Genomic DNA, 19,241 nt, shown 5'->3' on the forward strand with positions numbered 1-19,241 from the left:
GTTGGCCACAAGTCTCTTGGACCATACCTGAGCTGAGGCCAACGAGATGCCCCAGTGTCAGGGTTGGCCCAGCAAGACAGACCCAATGTGGGGCTGTCAGCAAGGTGGCAGGCACCGGGAGAAAGGTCCAGAGACAGGCCGCATCATCAAGGACTCACTCATTCATGCCCAGGGAAACCATTCAGCACCAACCAAACAACCAGCCAAAAAAATAAAAACAAGCTTCCCCAGAGACACCACCACTGCTCATCTGACAAACCTGAGTCGCCTCCAAGTCACCCCAAGCTCGGTGTGTTCCCCTGGCATCCCCCTGAAGCAAAGAGAATCTGTCTGAATCAAAACTCAACTCTTCCTCTCCATTCTGAGAGGGGCTCAAAAACTTTTCTGGAGAATGTGGCTTGTGAAATGCTGTGCCTCAATTTCAAAGCAATTTTGTACCCAAACAAATGAATCCACGTACTTTCTGAAGAACCTTCATGTCACAGCTCTCCCAGTGACGACCCTCACCTCTCCACCATAGACATGGCAATGAGCGTGACCCCTCTCCACTCGGCACTGCAGTTCACCCCTAATAAATGCCAACCAGCTCTCCAAGCCCCGAGATCTAATCAGCAGCACCACTGCTTTCCGGAAAGAATCTTCTGACAGCCACGTGGTCTCCAGCACCCGCTAACTCATCAAAACACTGCACAACCTGTCACAACTAAGACTCCTGCACACTTGTAACAGCATCTTTGGCCATGATGCTCACCCAGCTGGCACCACATAAGCCCATGCACCTCTCAGGAACCTGCCAAGGACTTTTATCCCTGACTTCACGTACCCTCTTACCACTGACCTGACTAAAACCCTTACCAATGTCTGAAATCAAGCCTGGGTTACCCTCTGTAACAGTCCCTGATGCTTCGGCCTCCTGGGATGCCTCTGCCACATCACTCTGCGGCTCGCTGTATTAAACTCAAGGTGCTGTATCTGTGTGTCCTCTTTGACGACACAAGACGCTAAGGAACTGGCTAGCCTCAGCAGTTTTGTCTCTACCTGCACAAAATCAGCAAGCTGTGCAACACCAAAGAAGTCAAATGCTGACTGAACACTTCATGTCATCAAAAAAGCACTGAAATTAAAACAGGACAACAACAACAAAAGTCAGAGGTTAAAAATACATGGTATAAACAGGGGAGTCAAGACAAGGAAGAGAACTGGAAATAATATGGATATGTAAAACAATCATGAAAAAAGACAACTGAATATGTTAAAACATAAAATGCTCAGGATTAAATCTTACAAATGAAGTGTAAAACCTGTACTATGAAGATTACAGAACAGTGCTGAAAACACTAAGGAAGTCCTAACTAATGGAAATACATGGATAGAAAGGTATTATGGTCTATTATGACGATCATTCCCAAGTTGATTTACAGATTCAGTGCAAGCTCCCAGCTGTTGTACGGAGGTAGTTGTTTCTAAAATTCTATAGAAATTTAAAGGATCCAAAAATTCAGAACAACCTTGAAAAAGCTAAAGGACTCACATCTCACAATTTCAAAATGTACTACGATGTTATTTACCAAAAATTATGGTGATGGATATATAGATCACTGAATTGAACTGAGTTCAGAAACAAATCATTTAATTTAATTACCAAAAAAACACCTGATTTTTAACAGAGAAAAATAATCTTTTTGCAAATGTGGCTAGGACAAGCCCATATTTGCCTGAAAAAGATTGCAGCCAAACATCTTCCTTATACCACTCACAAGAATTAAATGGAAGACAGGCCTAGGCACAGAAGGTAAAGCTACAGAACTATCTGAAGAAAACATAGGGGCAAATCTTGGTGAACTTGGGTGGGGCAAACTTTTATTTGATACAATAGCTCAGTGGCTGGCATTGTGGGACAGTGGGTTAAGCCACCAGCCACAATGCCAACAGCCCAAATGGGTACCAGTTTGAGTCCGTGCTGCTACACTTCCTATCTTACTCCTTGCAAATGCTCTTTTGAAAACTGCATAAGATGTCCCAGGTACCTGGGCCACTGCACCCACATGGGGAACCCAGATGGAGTCCCACGCTCCTCTGAGCTGGCCCAGACCTCAGCTGATGCAGCCATTTGGAGAGCGAACCAGTAGATAAAAAAGCTCTGTCTCTTTTTCTCTCTCTTCCTCCAACCCCACCTCATCTCTGTCTCTTTCTCTCTGTAACTCTCTCTAACCCTGCCATTCAAATCAATCAATATTTAAACAAAATAATAGCTCAGAGCCTTCTACTTGGAAAGTGAAAATACAATCTAAACAGGAGAAAATCATTGCACATCACATATCCTGATGGGAAATCTGTATCTAGTATATATACTGACTTTTTTTATAACTCAAAGATCCCAACTTAAATACAGATACAAGACCTGAACACAAGTTTCCCCAAGGAGCATTTACAAAAGCACATGAAAAGCTGTCAAATCTCCAGCAGGGAAATGTAAATAAAAATCACAATGAAAAGCCACATCATAGCCACTAGTAAAGCTATATACTAAAAAAGCAAATAACGACGTGTTGGCAAGTGCGGGGAGACAATGGGACCTTCCTCAAAGCTGGTAGGAATGTGAGGAAAGCAACTGCTCTGGAAAACAGCCGGTCAGTGCCTTAAAAGGATGAACACAGAGTTAGTTACTACACGATCCACCAATTAGACTGCTAAGTACAAGGAGGACTTCAAACGATTCCTGGAAAAATGGAATTAAAAGTTTATTTGGGGCAAAAGAAATCTTGAAAGCCATGTATATTTTTTGTTATAAAAGCATACTTCTCATAAACTTGTTAAACATCCCTCGAATGTATTTCAAAAATTTTTTGCAACAAGATAAACATTTTTAATTCCATTTTCCATGAACTTTAGAAGTAATCACATATATATACCCAGGAGAAGTGAAAACAGATGTCTTTACAAAAGCCTGTACATGAACAGTCAAGGAACGATGAGTAACAGCTAAGAAGACTCCTTGCCCCCGGTGGTCCGCTGAGGAATGGGTTAGTCACAGGGCATAACCATACAATGGGATGTCAGTTGGCACTGGAGAAGTTACCAAGTACTGATAGCTGCCACAGGACAGGTGCACCCTGAAGAGACTGAGCTAGCTGGAAGAAGCCAGTCTCCTAAAGGCTCGCGCAACTCGCTGCTTTCACTTTCCCATGTAAATGCTGGAACAGGCACTAGGGAGACAGGAGGCAGCACCCGAGCTGGGACGAGAGCTGGCGATGGGAAGGAGGCCGGCAGCGAGCGGCAATGAGTTAGGCAACACAAGCTCTGAAACTGTGACACTGATGACTTCATGATTGCATGAATATTCAGAAATACACTTAACTACCCAGCTTGAAGTGAATGGGTTACATGGCACAAAAACGAAGCCGTCTTAAAACAAACTGAAAATAAAAATTCTTCAGATAGTTAAGTTTAAACAGGAATATAAAGGTTGAACCTGAGACCTCAAACAGAGCCTGGAGTGCAGATGCTAGCTACACTCTCCTGTCCTTGCTCCCTTAGGCCCTTTCCAGCTTTTCCACAGACTCGACTCAACTCCCTGCACGAACAGAGTGGGATGCCAGCCCCACCAGACTGACAGGACTCACAAGGTCATTTCCGACTCAGATAACACCTTGGTGTCCACATCACCTTCAGGGACTTGAGGGGACTTCTAGATCAAGGGCACAAAATAATTAACCCCACAGACTGACTGAAGCCCTTCAGTCCATCATTAATACTTCCCAGAGAGAACATGATCCCCAAGCACTCAGAGGAAGGCCGCAAGCACCAGCTGCGTGCACACCCCTTGGCCGCAACTTCGGTCTCTAAGGGTCTTCGCCCCTAACTCTTGGGGAACCCCGGAATTTAACAACGGTTGTAGGGCTCCTTGCTCCACACATTACAAACAAAACCCTACCTTCTTCCACCACCCCAGAGTCATGACTGACACTCTGTGACCCAGCTTTGGAGTTTCTACAGCGATCCACAGAGAGCAAGGGGCAGGGGGCAGGATGGAAGCAGTGCTTCCAGCTGCCACCCGCCAGAGGGGAGGCGAGAGTCTGAAACTTGACCACAAGTAAAAAGAACAGAACAGAACTGGGTCTCTAAAATGTCTTCATGCCCATACACAGGATATAATAAAAAGGATTCAGTATATGAAAAAGAAAATGTGAATGAATGAAGCCACTTGTTCCCAGGCACACGGCTCCTGAAGTCCTTGGAACGCCCTGGGGACAAGGGCTTCTGTATGTTATGGAGAAGACTGGTGGCTGGAGACTCTGGGACAGCTCCAGGAAGAAAGCTGGCGGCCGCAAACACCAAGGCAGGGTTAGCAGTCTCTTAGCCCACACCAAACTCCTGCCAAGCTAAGAAAACCCCCAGAAAATGCCCAAGAGATGGCGCTCAGAGAGCTCCTGAAGAGCTGAAAACATGGCATTGAGCCCGGGCACGCCCCTTGCCACTCACACAGCTCATGTTCGTGTCCTTTACAATACGTGGGGCAAGCACTAATGAAACGTTTTCCTGAGTTCTGCGAGATGATCTGGCAACTGAATCCAACCCAAGGCGGTGTGGAAACCACGATTTACAGCCAGCATATCAGAAGCACAAGCCACAAGCCAGCGTTTGAGAATGGCATCGGCCATGGTGCCCAGGCCTGCGAGCCTGAGCTCTCCACCTGTGGGATCTGACGCTATGACCAAGGATGAACTGAATGAGGACACTCCGATGATGTTTGCTGGAGAACTGCCTGATCAGTATGTGGGGAAAACCCACACACTTGGTGTCACAGAATTTACTGAGTTAGTGGCCGTGTCACAATACAGAGTGGGGAAAAGTCTAGACTTTTTTTTTTACTTCTTAACAAGCAAAATAAAAGACAATGAAAAACAGGACCCAGCACTGTTGCAGTGGTTCAACAAGCTAATCCCCCGCCTTTGTGCACTGGCATCCAATGCGGGTGCCAGTTCTAGTCCTGGCTGCTCCACTTCAGGTCCAGCTTTCTGCCGACAGCCTGGGAAAGCGGCAGAGATGGCCCAAGTCCTTGGGTCCCAGCACCCATATGAGAGACAGAAGAAGCTCCTGGCTCCCGACTTTGCATCAGCTTAGCTCTGGCCAGTTAGGGAGTGAACCAGCAGATGAAAAGCCTCTCAATCTCCCCTTCTTGTTCTGTAAAATGTTTTTAATAAAAATGAATGAATGAATCTTTTTTAAAGGGGGGGGGCCAACACAGCTGGATCTCAGAATCGATATAAAAGAGCTTGAGTCACCCTGGAGACTCCCGGATCCTTACCAAGGACTATCAGCACAGGCACCAAGGACTACATCCCAACTGCCAAGGAGATCACGGGGAATTGGAGTGCCTTCAGAGGCCAACAACTCTGAGGTCATCCAACCCCCATTTGGATCTCCCACATGGGATGGAAGAAGCCCAGATCCTTCCTCACAGGATCCAAGGTCATCGGAACAACAGCCAGGAGCCCTGAGTGGGCCTCAGAAACAGAAGATCAGTACACTTCTATCGGGATTTGGGAGAGGAGCTTTCTCTGGTCCTTACTTAGTTCCAACTTTGGATGCCCATCCCCTCTTGCAACGACCATCAGGGTCGCCCCGAAGCGCCCCCACCAACCACCAACACCAAAAAAAAATTGGATTGGATACACAGAGAACAACAAGGAAAGCTTAGTACCAGACAGGAAAGGGTTAGCCTGGACTCACATATTCCTTACTAGGTAGGACACGAACATAAGTGACTCCCCAACGAGGCATTGAAGATTTCTCTGCACACCCCTCCTAAAACTGTTCAGCACCTCAGCTGTTGACATATGCCTTGTTAGAGTTATAAGCCAACATGGACTATCCCAAAATACGCCAAGTTGAGTAAAAATTATGCTTCAACACTATAAACTACTAAATACAAAAATGAAAATAGACACAAGACAGCTGAATAGTACCCTATAGCTGTTTTAAGGTATATAGCAGTCAGTTGCATATAAACTAAAATTGAAAGGTCAATGAAGTAATCACAGGATGTGCTTAAGAACTTACATTTTCTAACATACTGGTCACTCAGTACTATATCATTTAACTCCATAAGGTTGTAGACAATTGTTGATGTTATGTTGTGGCTTTTAATTGGTCGGGATGATATTCTACCAGCTCTGCCTTCAGACCAGAGATGGTTTCCCCAAGAAACTGTTGAATTTATCTGGACAACAAGATGCTGGACACTATGCAAACTACATGCTTGCTATGAAAGAATTATGATTGGATTTGAACTGTAATACTGCAACTAGGTGGAGAAATCCACCATGGGGGAGAGGGTACAGGGAGGGGCTGGGGGAATCCCAGAGCCTATGAAACTGTGTCATAAAATCAAATGTAATTAAAAAAAAATTGTGAAAGTTAAAAAAATAATAAAAAAGTATGTTGATGTATGTAAGTGTTCATGGAAGATGGAATTAAAAGTATTGGACTTTAGAATAAAAAAAGAACTTGAGTCGACAACAAGAATGTTGTTAAAGAAATACATAATCACAGTAAATGTAAATAAAGAGATTGATGTTCTAAACAGAAAGATGCATATTGTACAAAAGGAAAATTCTAGAACTGCAAGTATGCCGGAGACCAGCTCCAGCTGACCGAGAGCTTGCAAAGGATGCGTGGCTCAGCGAGACGATAAGAGGAAGAGATAAGACGTGGACCACTATGGCTTGATGCTCATCATGGACAACTCAGAAAAGCTGCCTTCTTTATTTATACACAAATCATCACAAGCTTTTGCACAATATCCAATTGTTTCATTTTTACATCATGGTTAAGAAAATACAAAAATCAATCCTAAAAAATATTATTTTACTTCAAAGAAAACATTTTCGGCAAACCATTACTCATTGAAACCTGCAGTCACCTGGCTGAAGCCAGGAACTCCACGGTTGGCAGCGCATGCAATTACATAGTGACAAGTAGTTTACTTACACTCAAAATCAATTTTTACTAAACACAAACTAATATTGCTTAAAATATTAAGAGTACAGAATTCAAAGATCATAAATGAAAGGATTTTATAAAAGCATATAACATAGATTCTTTGCTAAATCTTATAATCAAGTCATGCATTAATTACCGTCACCTTCACCTAGTGCTGATTCAATTGTTTTTCGTTCTTTTGCTAAAGGGCAGGGAAAGGGATCAAGGCACCTCAGCCAATCTACAAACAGAGGGCCTTTACAAGAAACTTCCTTTTATCCTATAAACTGTTTTCTTTCCCTAAATATAAGTGCCAATATAAGAAGTTTTTATAAACTGCTTTCTTTCCCTAAATATAAGTGCCAGTATAAGATTGAGATTTCAAGCCATTTTGAGGGGGTTCACATTTGTTTCCCTTTAGAAGATGCCCCATATACTTTTGCTTTCTGTGGTGAGAAACTAAAATGCGTCATATCATGTGTTGTAACAGTTCGAGGCGCATGGTAAACAAACTCTTTGTACCTCCATGATTGCCATCTGTTCCAAGATATTATCAGGCCATTTCTTAAGGAAAACATTACTTATACTAGGGCAAACTTCAGGACAAAAGTGGGCACATAACAGGATGTTTGGAGACATTGTGGGCTCAACTGTACTATTGTATACTTTTAGCTGTGTGTCATAGCTTTACATCACTAAAGATGTTTTTATCATAACATGATTGATCAACTTGAGGTGTCATACCAGTTACAGGAATCACTTCACATTGGCAGAAAAATAACAGCAACAACCTCAGGAGAATTCTATGAAACATCAGAGAGGTGACTGAGTATCCATACAATGGGGTGAGGCAGCAATGAAGCGACCAGAGACATTCTACCAGGCCTTGCCTCGCTGCCAGAAACTCCTCGCAGCCTTGCTAATCAAGGAGCAGTGCTCATCACACACCCATGCCATCCGACCCAACTGCGTGGCACCCCACACAAGTACATAATCTTAAATGAAAAATACACTGAGTTGAATAGACTGAAAATATATGAAGAATTACTATCAACACAAATCACCATAATTACAGAAAAAAACTGTCCTTCTATATAGACAGCACCACAGAATCTAGTTAAAGATCTCTAAAGTCCTGACAGGCAAAGGGGTCAAAGGCATTTTCAAATCAGAGAAAGTTCATCACCAACAAATCTGTATGACAAGAAAATCAGTAGGAAGCTCTTCAATCAAAACAGCACTACGTGGTAATTTGGAAGGCGATTTCAGAACGAAGAAGGCACGGGTGGGTCAGAAAGACCTAAGAAAGCACCTCATTAAAGAACTTCCAAATAGCTGAAACAAAGCCTCACTGAATAATACATGAAAAGTATTCCCTTTTAGCATTTTTTAAAGATTTATTGATCTGAAAGGCAGCTACAGAAGGGAGACAGGGAGGACGATGCAGACTGATTCCATCTGCTGGTTCACTCCCCCAGTGGCTGCAATGCTGGGCCAAGAGCCAGCAGCTCCATCTGGGTCTCCCACATGGGTGCAGGGGCCCCAGCCCTTGAGCCTCCTTCTGCTTTCCCAGGCACATTAGCAGGGAGCTCGAGCAGAAACAGAGCACCAGGGACATTGGATGAAACTCAGGACTTGAAGATTGCAGCTCACTTGGATTGAGGGCATTTCAGGCAGCAGCTTAACCTGTCAGGCCACAGTACTGGTGCCCACTCGCAGTACTGCCAACAGATTAAACAAACAGAAAACAGTGAAGCGACAGAAGATACAAACAGTACTACTGATCTAGTACTGACCATCGTTCGACCTAAACGATGTGCTTTTTCAAGCACCCAGGGAAACTTTAACACAGTATACACGCTAGGCCACAAAAGGGGTGAAAATTAATTCCAGGACAAAAGCCCAAAGATCACTTCAGAACTGAGTTACCAACAGCAATATGAGATCTTAAAAAAAAAAAAAAAAAGTGCCAGAACAAACTTGTAAATCGTCCAAGGGTCAAAGACGAGATCAAAGGAAATATGAAAATATTTTGAATCGACTGACAAAAGTAAAATAGAATATACGGGATGCCAACATTTTAAAATGTGCATTAGAAAAAGAAAAATCTGAAATTAATATCTAAGTTTTCACCTTAAGAAACTATAAAGGGCCCAGCAAGACGCACTATATTGGCTAAAATCCTCCTCTTGCAAGCACCAGGATCCCCTAAAGGGGCTGGTTGGTGTCCTGGCTGTTCCACTTCCCATCCAGCTCCCTGCTTGTGGCCTGGGAAACCAGTAGAGCATGGCCCAAAGCCTTGGGACCCTGCACCCACGTGGGAGACCCAGAACAAACTCCTGGGTCCAAGCTTCAGATCAGCTCTGCTCCATTGTGGCCATCTGGGGAGTGAACCAGCAGGTGGAAGATCTTTCTGTCTTTCCTTCTCTCTATAAAACTGTCTTTCCATTGAAAATAAATAAATCTTAAAACAAACAAAAAACAAAAGGAACTAGAAAAGGATCAAAGAAATCCAAAATAAAGAGGCAGGCAAGCGCACAGTGGGAAGAGGATGGGGGTTGGGGGGCGGAAGCTGAAGGGGGAAAATAATCAAGGGTACAAATGAATAAAAAGAATAAAAAGAAAAGAGAAGGAGGGCTAGTATCAGGACAGAGCAGATGAAGCTGGCATTCCACATCAGAGCTCCAGCTGCAGCCCACCTCCATGCTCATGCAGCCAAGGAAAGTGACAGAAGACGGCCCAAGTACGGGGCCCTTGATACCAACATGGAAAACCCAGATGGAGTTCCTGGCTCCTGGCTTTGGCCTGGCCCAGCCTGAGCTGCGGTAGCCATCTGGGCAATGATCTTACAGATGGAAGATTTCTCTCTCTCTCTCTCTCTCTCTAGGTATCTTTTCTCCTTCTCTATTACTCTGCCTTACAAATAAAAAGAAAAAAACCTAAACTATAAAAATTTTAACATCAAAAGCTATTTACCAAAAATTATAACACTTTTATATCCTAGCAAATCACTGTGGATGAAAAATAAAATAAATCCACAATAAATATGGACAGTAAAGACATTTAAATAGCAATAGAGGAATAAATTGCACAAACAACTTTGGGCCGGTAAATTCTATAACTTACATGAAATATTTTTAAATATCTTGAAAGAGAAAGTTACCAAAACTGAACAAAATGATTGTCTCTATATTTATTAAGTATTCAGCCATACCTTTGTATTGATTAAACAGATCCATCATTCAAATTTTCATTACAAGACAATGCCAGGTCCAGGTGATTTCACTGTGAACTCTATCAGAAGTTCCAGAACGCAATCCCGCCAAGCCTATGTGAGCTGTTTACGAAAACAGGAAAGAAAGGAAGACAGGCAGAGGCAGTTTTAACTTCCAAAACAATCAGTTCCTGGAAGCCCTCGCGTTAAACAAGAAGCCACGCGAAGCCTGTCACAAAGCTGAACACCTACTGGCAATGAGAGACTCTTAGCCAACAAGGTCTGGGGGAGACCTCGGCAATTCAACACAGGCTGCTGCTGGCGGGAGGGGAGCAGGCTGCCAGCAAGCACATCTCTCTCAACCCAGGAAATAAAAAGCACAGAGAAGGGAAGAAGCATTTCTATCTGCAGGTGCCACAACTATTCACACAGAAAAGCTACTCAGCAACCAACAGCACTCTGGATCGAATTTAGCAAGAGCTTACATTTCATGAAGAATAAGACTCTATAAAAGTAACTGACTCTTTACTATAGCGACTGTGATTGAGTTATATATATATATATATATATATATATACACACACATATATATGCAAGAAATAATTCGACAATGAAATCACAAAATTTGAAGATATAGAAGATATAGAAGTGATACAGAAGTGAAGATACAGAAGTGAAACTATACAAAATACATTCAGTTAATTTAAAAAAAAAAAAAAAGAACTAAAGGCTAAAAAATGAACTGCAACTAAATGTTGCCGAGAGAACATAAAGGACAAAATGAAGTGAGACCATGTCCACAGATCAGAAAGCTTAACGTTGTGAAATTATCAGCTCTCCCCCAACCTTAGGTGGAGATACTGGCAAGGTGACTCTGAAATTCCTACAGCTTTCCCAAGGGCCTAAAATAGTCCAAACAACCTTAGGAGGGAGAATAAGTCATAATATTTAGAGTGTATTACAAATCTACAACAATGAAGATGGTGTGTTGATGGCATTTAGATAATCTCATACATGAATGTGGCCAAACAGAATCCAGAAACAGACACTTATATGATCACATCATTTTTTTTCACCAAGGCATCAAAGCAATTTAATAAGAAAATATATTTTTCACTAAACAGTGCAGGAATGAATCAATGCCAATATTACAGGGTGTGGGGAGGAAGGTATTTAAGGCAGTATCATAACCATTTTAGGAAACTAATTCAAGATGGGCGATAAAACTTAATCTCCAAACTAAAATTATAAACCACAAAAAGGCTAACACAGGAAGATCTTCATTACTGCAGTGCGATGGACTGAACAGAAGTTCAGCTCTCCAGACACAAGGACATATTCCCAGAGTCAAATGGTAACTGCTCATGGGTTAACGGTAGGGACCTGATCTGCATCGGCAAAGTGGGCTGGGTGGAAGGGTGCTGGGTCTCACCAGGGGCTCGTTCCGTGAGCAATGACTCCTCCAAGCAGGCTCTGCCAGCATCCACCAACGCCGGCACAACGCACCTGTCCCTCACACCACTGTGAAGCACCACAGAGCCAGCGGAAGTAAATCCTGTCCTTCTCAACAAGTTCCCCTCAGGGATTTTACAGTAATGAAAAACTGACCTGAACACCGAGTCTGAGGGGTGCTCCTATACAACAAACAATCGGGGAAAGGAAATGGGTGTTTTCCAACTTCATCAAAATCAAACCCTTCCACACATCGTGGGAAGATAAGGAGGCAGACACAGACAGGAAGGAAGTATTCCAGGGTGCAGAACTCTCACAACTTCACAAGACAAGCAACCCCAGCACATTTTTTAAAACGAACAAAAATCGCTTCTCAGCCTTTTGGCTAAGATCAAGTGCGGTAAAATGAGCAAGAGAGCTGAAGAAACTCTTCACTAAAGCTAGATGCATGAATTCAGTCTTTCATAGATGCCCAGGATGCACATGTGGAGACATGAAAACTTGGCAGATGTGTTTGCGTGCCTGTATCTCCTAGCTCTGGACAGTGCAAGAAGCTAGAAGCAATCAGTATCAACGAACACGTGTCAACTTGTAAAGACCATTATCCAATGAGAGGAGACAGCATCCTTGCACAGCCAGCCAATCCAGGGCCGACAAAGGGCAACCCAAAGCCAGCCTGAGGCACTGTGTTCCTGTCAGTGAGGAAGCCCTTGCTGAACACGGGGTCCCCTGAACAGAGTACAAGACCAGCTGAAGGGGCTGCTATTGTCCAGTTAGGAGATTCAAGCACCCATAAATGATATTAATAAAAAAAATTCAAGTCTATCCTAATAATATAAACGAGTGAACAAATATTTATGGAAGGAAAAAAGGGAGCTTTTACTATGTTAACTATTATATACAAATAAAGCAATAATTACCAGTGCATCTAAAACTACATACTGTCTCAAAAGCCCTTTCCACAAAGGAATCAGCTGCAAAGGAAAAAAACGAAAGACCTCACGCGTCACCTAAACCACACAGTCAAACCGGAAATCTGTCCTGTCTACACAGGTGTGCCATGCGCTTCCTGACGTGACGCACTGAGGAGACTCCAACACCACTTCTGGGGGTTCCTGCCAAAACCACATGACTCAAGCACAAAGACAATGTAAGGTGTATACAGGTTCCGGAAAGGCTGAAAACCAGTGTATGTTAAGAAACACTTTCAGGACAAAACAACTAAATAAAAGCTACGATTCTGGATGAATTCAAACACAGGAAAAAATTTCAAGGAAGTTCCTAACTGTAAATATTGCCACCACTTGCATTTGAACTCTGAAAATCAACAGATATTTCTTTTTATATTAGACATTTACAAAACACAATAATAACCAATAAGCCAATATTAAACAATAGACATACTGAGTTGACTTAAAATTTGTTTCCATAAAATTAGATAATTTTTCACAATGACTGTTAATTTAATAGGATATATAACTGCTACCTCTTTTGCAGACAAAACAAGGGAAAGAAAGCTTGTTTTTACAACGTACTTCAAAGGTATTACAAAACTGGTAAACATGAAACTTAGTTTCATAACACATTACTAATAAAACTTACAGACCAGCAAAGATACACAAAATCCCAACAACTGCTTTAACAAACATCTTGCCACAAGATGCCCTGACATGGAAGGGGGAACATTTCCAGACTCATTAACTCGCCTCACTGACTTCTGCCCGAAGGAAAATGTGCCCTTCAACTGGCATGAAAATTGAGGCTACCAGTGGGCGGCAATTTAATTACCCCCTGATGCCACTGAGCCTTGACTCCAGCATTACAGCAACGACCAGGTCAGCATGTGGGTCACACTGAGCACTTGGTCCAAATTTTCAAGTTGAAAGACCATGCTTTCCTTATTTTTTGTAGTTTTATACCATTCTATGCTTCATGACATCATTTGTGTATATAACAGCCCATACTATAAAAGCTTGGATATTTCTTATGTAACTGGCACTCCAGCTCATTCTATACAGAAGCATAATTAAAATTAAAATACTTCTGTCTTAAAAAGGCAAAACTAAAAACTAGTGTAAGGTATTCCTATTTTACTCTCAATATTACAAATCCATTTCAAACCTATTTCTAGAAGGTGGCACATCTTACCTTCGAAGCGGGTCCATGTAAAACAAAGTCAGCTGTAGTGCTAACAGGTAACGATGGGCCTCTATGGACGGGCACACACCACGGAAGGTGCAGAGGCAGCTGAAAGCCCGGGATATGCTGTTTGGACTCCTATTTTTTTTAAAATGGTGTGTTCTTACCATGCCACATTCACCTATAACACACCCAATGACAAATTATTTCTCAGGAAGCTAGCAACTGAGAAGTACAACATGGTGCCAACAGCAAATTAACAGTTCATTCCACCCATAGTTCGTGGAATAAATTATAGAAAGCAAGGACTCTCCAGCACCTCCGATCAGCAGCGCATGGCCGCTCAAACAATCCTGGCTTACTGAGAATACCACAAACAGATGACACCATTTCTTACCATGTTCAGGAAACATTCAAGTCTTAAGAGGACAAAATTTAATTCCTAGGCATTTTTTGTTTTACAATCTTTGCCAGTGTCAAGGATACTTTTAAAGAAAAGCTCACATCTGGGGTCAGCATAGTAGCATAGCATGTACAGCTGCTGCCTACAATGCCGGTATGCCACTTGGGCACCAGTTCCAGTCCAGGCTGTTCCACTTTTGCTACAGCTCCCTGTTAATATAGTTGGTGAGTCAGTGGAAAATGGGCCAACTTCTTGGGCCCCTGTACCCATGTGGGAGACCAAGACAAAGCTCCTGGCTTCTGACTTCAGCTTGGCCCATTGTGGGCATTTGGGAATTAATCAGCACAAACATACATCTCTCTGCTCACCCATCTCTCTGTAACACTGCCCTTCAAATGAATAAATCTTAAAAAAAAAATCCTCATCTGAAGTCGACAGTACATGTTGCAAAGATTTTCCAGATGTATTAAAATGGTCTTTGAAAATGTGCTCTAGGGTCATTATTGAACAAAAAGCCTGACTTTGAGTGTTACAAGCCTATTTGTTTCATTAAAACAATTTACAATTTAAAATCATTTAATTACAGTCATTCAAGACAAAGAGGTTTCTAAAGGACAAAGTAAATAAGCCTACCTTACAGCATGTACTGCAAGGAAGTTTTATTTATATATACATACATATATATATATATATATATATATATTCATTTATTTTTATTGAAAAGGCAGATTTACAGAGATAAGGAAAGACAGAGAGAGCTTCCACCTGCTAGTTCACTCTCCAGTGGCTGCATCTACTGGAGCTGAGCCAATCGGAAGCCAGGAACTTCTTCTGCGTCTCCCACGTGGGTGCGGGGTCCCAAGACATTGGGTCATCCTCTACTGCTTTCCCAGGTCACAGGCAGGGAGCTGGATGGGAACACAAACCAGCACAAACCATATGGGATCCCAGCAACTGCAGGGGAGGATTTTAGCCAACAGAGCCATCGCACCAGGTCCAGTAATTACGTTTTAAAAACACAGTGATAAAGCAATAGAGATTTTTATTCATAAAAACATTATGGACATAAAATCAGCCACCATATTAGGAATTATATCCTGGGACAAGGATATAAAGGACTAAATTTTACAAATGGGCAATAAAAATGACACTATCAAAATACTAAGAATGTCACACATATACATACACTTATGTCGACGAGTTGCAAAATATTAAATGTGTTTTTAGCTTTAGAATTTATGACCTGCTTGTCACTAAACAGGGCTATGTATTTGCTAAATAAACAAATCATACGATGTATCTCCATGCCCATTTCATGTGTCAACTATTTCCCAACAGACTGGACCTACTGAGAGTGTAGAAGATGGGTTCTTGGAATCTCTCACAATATTGAATGAGGTTCACATGAGACAGCCAGAATAGATGGCAAAAATTTACTAGACAGAAGTAGGAGAAACAGAGGAGTCGTTAATCAACATTACTCCAATTTCTTTTGATATTGGTAAGCTATTCACTAAATGAGCACACATTCAACAGCTACTGGAGTACCGGCCGACATTCCGGCCCAATGTTAAGTGCCCACATCGGTACTCCACTTGGGACACTGGCATCCCGCAGCAGAGTGAGAGTTTGGAGTCATGGACACCCAGCTTCCGATTCAGCTCCCCGCCAATGGAACAAGCGAGCCAGTGAGAGAAGCACAAGGCAAGTGGACCCCTGCTAGCAGGCAGGAGACCAGGATGACCTCCTCGGCTCCGGGCTCTGGCTGTGCCATTCAAGGAGTAAAACACCAAGTCCAAGGTCTTTCTGCCCCCCTCACTCTCTGTTGCTCTACATTTCAAAAAATATATATATAAATCTTTTTTTTAAAAGTCATATGAATAAGCCAATGTTACTTTCAACAAATATTTAATGACACAATAAAAAAAACAGTACTTATATGAGGACATCCATTACTAGATCAAAGAAGTACTTTAGTATATTCTGTCGATGATTTAGTATCTATACAGTGAAACATTTTCTTTCTTCACAGCAGCCTCACCCTGAAAATATAAGTGGAACAAGCTAAAATAACTTACAAACCTGATGCCATAAGTTAGTGTGAAATCTGGTTTTCCACAGAACTATCACTTTAATTCCTCAATCAATTCCTTACTCCGAGAGTAAAGAAGGCGCTCTTTACACAAAGACAAGAAAACAGTGCCTTTCAAATAACTTTTGAATTCTTCCATCTTTTTACAGCAATAATGCATTCACACAGTACTCTAGATTTATTTTAATGGAGTAAAGCACACCCAATGGTCCAGCATGATGACTCAATTGGCTAATCCTCTCCTGGCAAATGCCAGGGAGGGTACCAGATTGTGTCTCAGCTGCTCCACTTCCCATCCAGCTCTCTGCTTGTGGCCAGAGAAAGTAGTGGAGGCCAGTCCAAAGCCTTGGGACCCTACACCCACACAGGAGACTGCGCAGAACCTTCTGACTCCCGGCTTTGGATTGGCTCAGCTTCAGTGCAGCCATTTTTGGGGGCTGAACCAACAGATAATAACTTTCCGTCTTTCCTTCTCTCTGTAAATCTGCCTTTCAAATAAAAATAAATAAATCCTTAAAAAAAGAAAAGGATACCCAATGTGTAAATCTGAATTAAGACTTGATAGAATAAGCACAAGAATGTAATGTATGTAAGTTAGAGACTAGATGCTTGAGCTAAAAATGGCTTGCCTTTGCTTTTAAAACAGAGTGCACATCTGTTTGTCATGAAATATTCTTTTACTGTATCACCAAGAGAACTCAAATTTTAAGACATTTAGATGGTCTGCTGATCAACCTTCTCTCTGCAAGTTGGTGAACTGAAGTACCGGCGTGGCTATTTACACAGCGGTTAGGTCATCGCCTGACAGCTGCATCTTCTAGCGGAATCTGGAGTCCTGGCCAATTAGCTTCCAGCCCAGCAGCCTGCGCAGTGTGTTGTGGAAAGAACAGGTGACGGCTCAAGCTCATGCTTGTGGGAGGCTTATCCTGAGTTCCAACTTTATCTTCCTCCAGCCTACTTTCTATGAACAGTTTAGTAAACCAGAGAATGGAAGATCTATATCTGTCTATCTCTTTAAAAAAAAAAATGAAACCCATTTTTTGAAAGATTTATTTTGCCTGAAAGCAAAGAGAAAGAGAGATTGAGACACAAAGGTTTTCCATCCACTAGTTTATTCCCCAAAGGCCGCAATGACCAGGGTGGGGCCGAGCTAAAGCCAGGAGCCAGAAGCCCTTCTGCGTCTCGCATGTAGCAGGCAGCAGCCGGAGGACTGCAACTATCCTCTGCTCTTTCCTCGACCCATCAGCAGCAAGTTGGATCAGCAGCGGAGGCATTCTGATACCAGCAGCCTAACTCACCTAAGCATGTGGCTACCCTCAGACACACACACACAAAACAACTTTTAAAAAGTAGACTACAAAGAGCTAACTACTAAAACTGAAATACAAAAATAATTCACCATAAACTGATTACGTTCCAAAACCATCTTTCTCATTTCTCCTGGTTTTATTGGATTTATGAAAACAAAGAAAGTTACTGGGAGAAAAGATAAAACAAAGATTTTACCTAGCGCTTAGAATCTTTCACTTATTTAGAAAACCAAAGAGGAAAAATGCTGAAGTACCTAAAACAAACTTGATAGTACATTTCTGTGTTCTAGCCGAGGCACAAAGCCTGCAGCTCTAATCATTTCCTCTCAGAATTTGTCTTTTAACAGCTTTTATCTTGGCAGTTGAAGTGTTAAAAACAAAAGGCTTTTTTAAGAAAGCTCTGCACATCTGATTTTGCAACAAATCCTTTTTTAAAAAAAGCTTTATAGGCATCTGCAAAAATATCCACTAAACAAAATGTTCACATGTCCATGTGTATCCCAGAAGCCAGAAAGTTCACAGAACTTTAACACTGACATATGAACAATTTTTGAAGACTACTTTGGAAATACATCTGAAAACCACAGTTAAATCCTCCCATGTGCCAACCCTGATAATAGTTTACTTAAGGCATAGTCTACTTAGATTAAAAAAAGATCTTAATGAGACAAAGAATTTAAGCAGTTTGTCTTGTTTCTAGAATACCTTTACCTATGATGTCGGCATCCCATATGAGAACCAACTGCTATCCTTAATACTCCACGTCCAGTCCAGCTCCCTAATGACTTAGGAAGAGGAACAGAATTTGTGCCCCTGCAACCCACATTGGAGACCCGGATGAAGCTCCTGGTTCCCAGCTTCTGCACTGCAAACCCCTATTATTGTGGCAATTTAGAAAGTGAATTAAGGAACGGAATATTTCTATGTGAGTCTCATCCCCTTTCTCTGTAACTCTGATTAGAAACAAAGAACACAACAAGTATCACAGGGCATGACTCACTACTATGAAAACATAGCCATGGGAATTTATTGAATATACAAAATGAAGGTTGCCAAGCTAAGAGTCTGACTTAACTACACAGCCATTATAAAACAAATTCAAAGGAGTAGGCATTTAGTCTAGCGCCTAAAATACTGGGTTCTTACATGGAGAGGTCTGGGTTCAACACCAGGTCTAGTTCCTAAATGCAGCTTCCTGCTGATGAAGGCCACGGGAGGTAGCAACAATGGCTTTAGTATTTCTGCACCTGCCAACCACGAGGGAGATACAGACAGTCCGTGGCTGTTGGCTGGCCCAGCCCAGCCCCACACAATACCTACAGCAGGGAAGTAAACCAGAAGACAGGAGCTCACTCAAAAACAAACAACTAACCCAAATGTATCATGACATAATAAGAAGTACCACTCTGTAAAACTGTTTATCACTGTGCCTATGCTCAATAATCTCTCCCACTGCTTCTCAAAAAAAAAAAAATAATAAAGAATTACTTTCCAAGTAAAGAACTGACCCCCAAAAAGCTACACAGCACCCACCAGGAGCATCCATTGAAGCCTGAGGAGTGTCTGCTACCAACCAAATTCTGACTTTCATGACTGACACACAGGGTGTGCCATGTCTAAGCCCACTGTAGCAACCCTCTGTGGATT

General features: G+C 42.1%; 1 protein-coding gene across 1 annotated transcript in view; it reads right to left on the bottom strand.

The window, feature by feature from the left end:
- Window positions 1-19,241, bottom strand: part of EXOC2 (exocyst complex component 2) — a 176,362-nt gene that overhangs the window by 132,214 nt on the left and 24,907 nt on the right. The window lies entirely within an intron of this gene.

Source organism: Ochotona princeps, chromosome 1 (genome assembly GCF_030435755.1).
Source record: "Ochotona princeps isolate mOchPri1 chromosome 1, mOchPri1.hap1, whole genome shotgun sequence".
Taxonomy (NCBI): Eukaryota; Metazoa; Chordata; class Mammalia; order Lagomorpha; family Ochotonidae; genus Ochotona; species Ochotona princeps.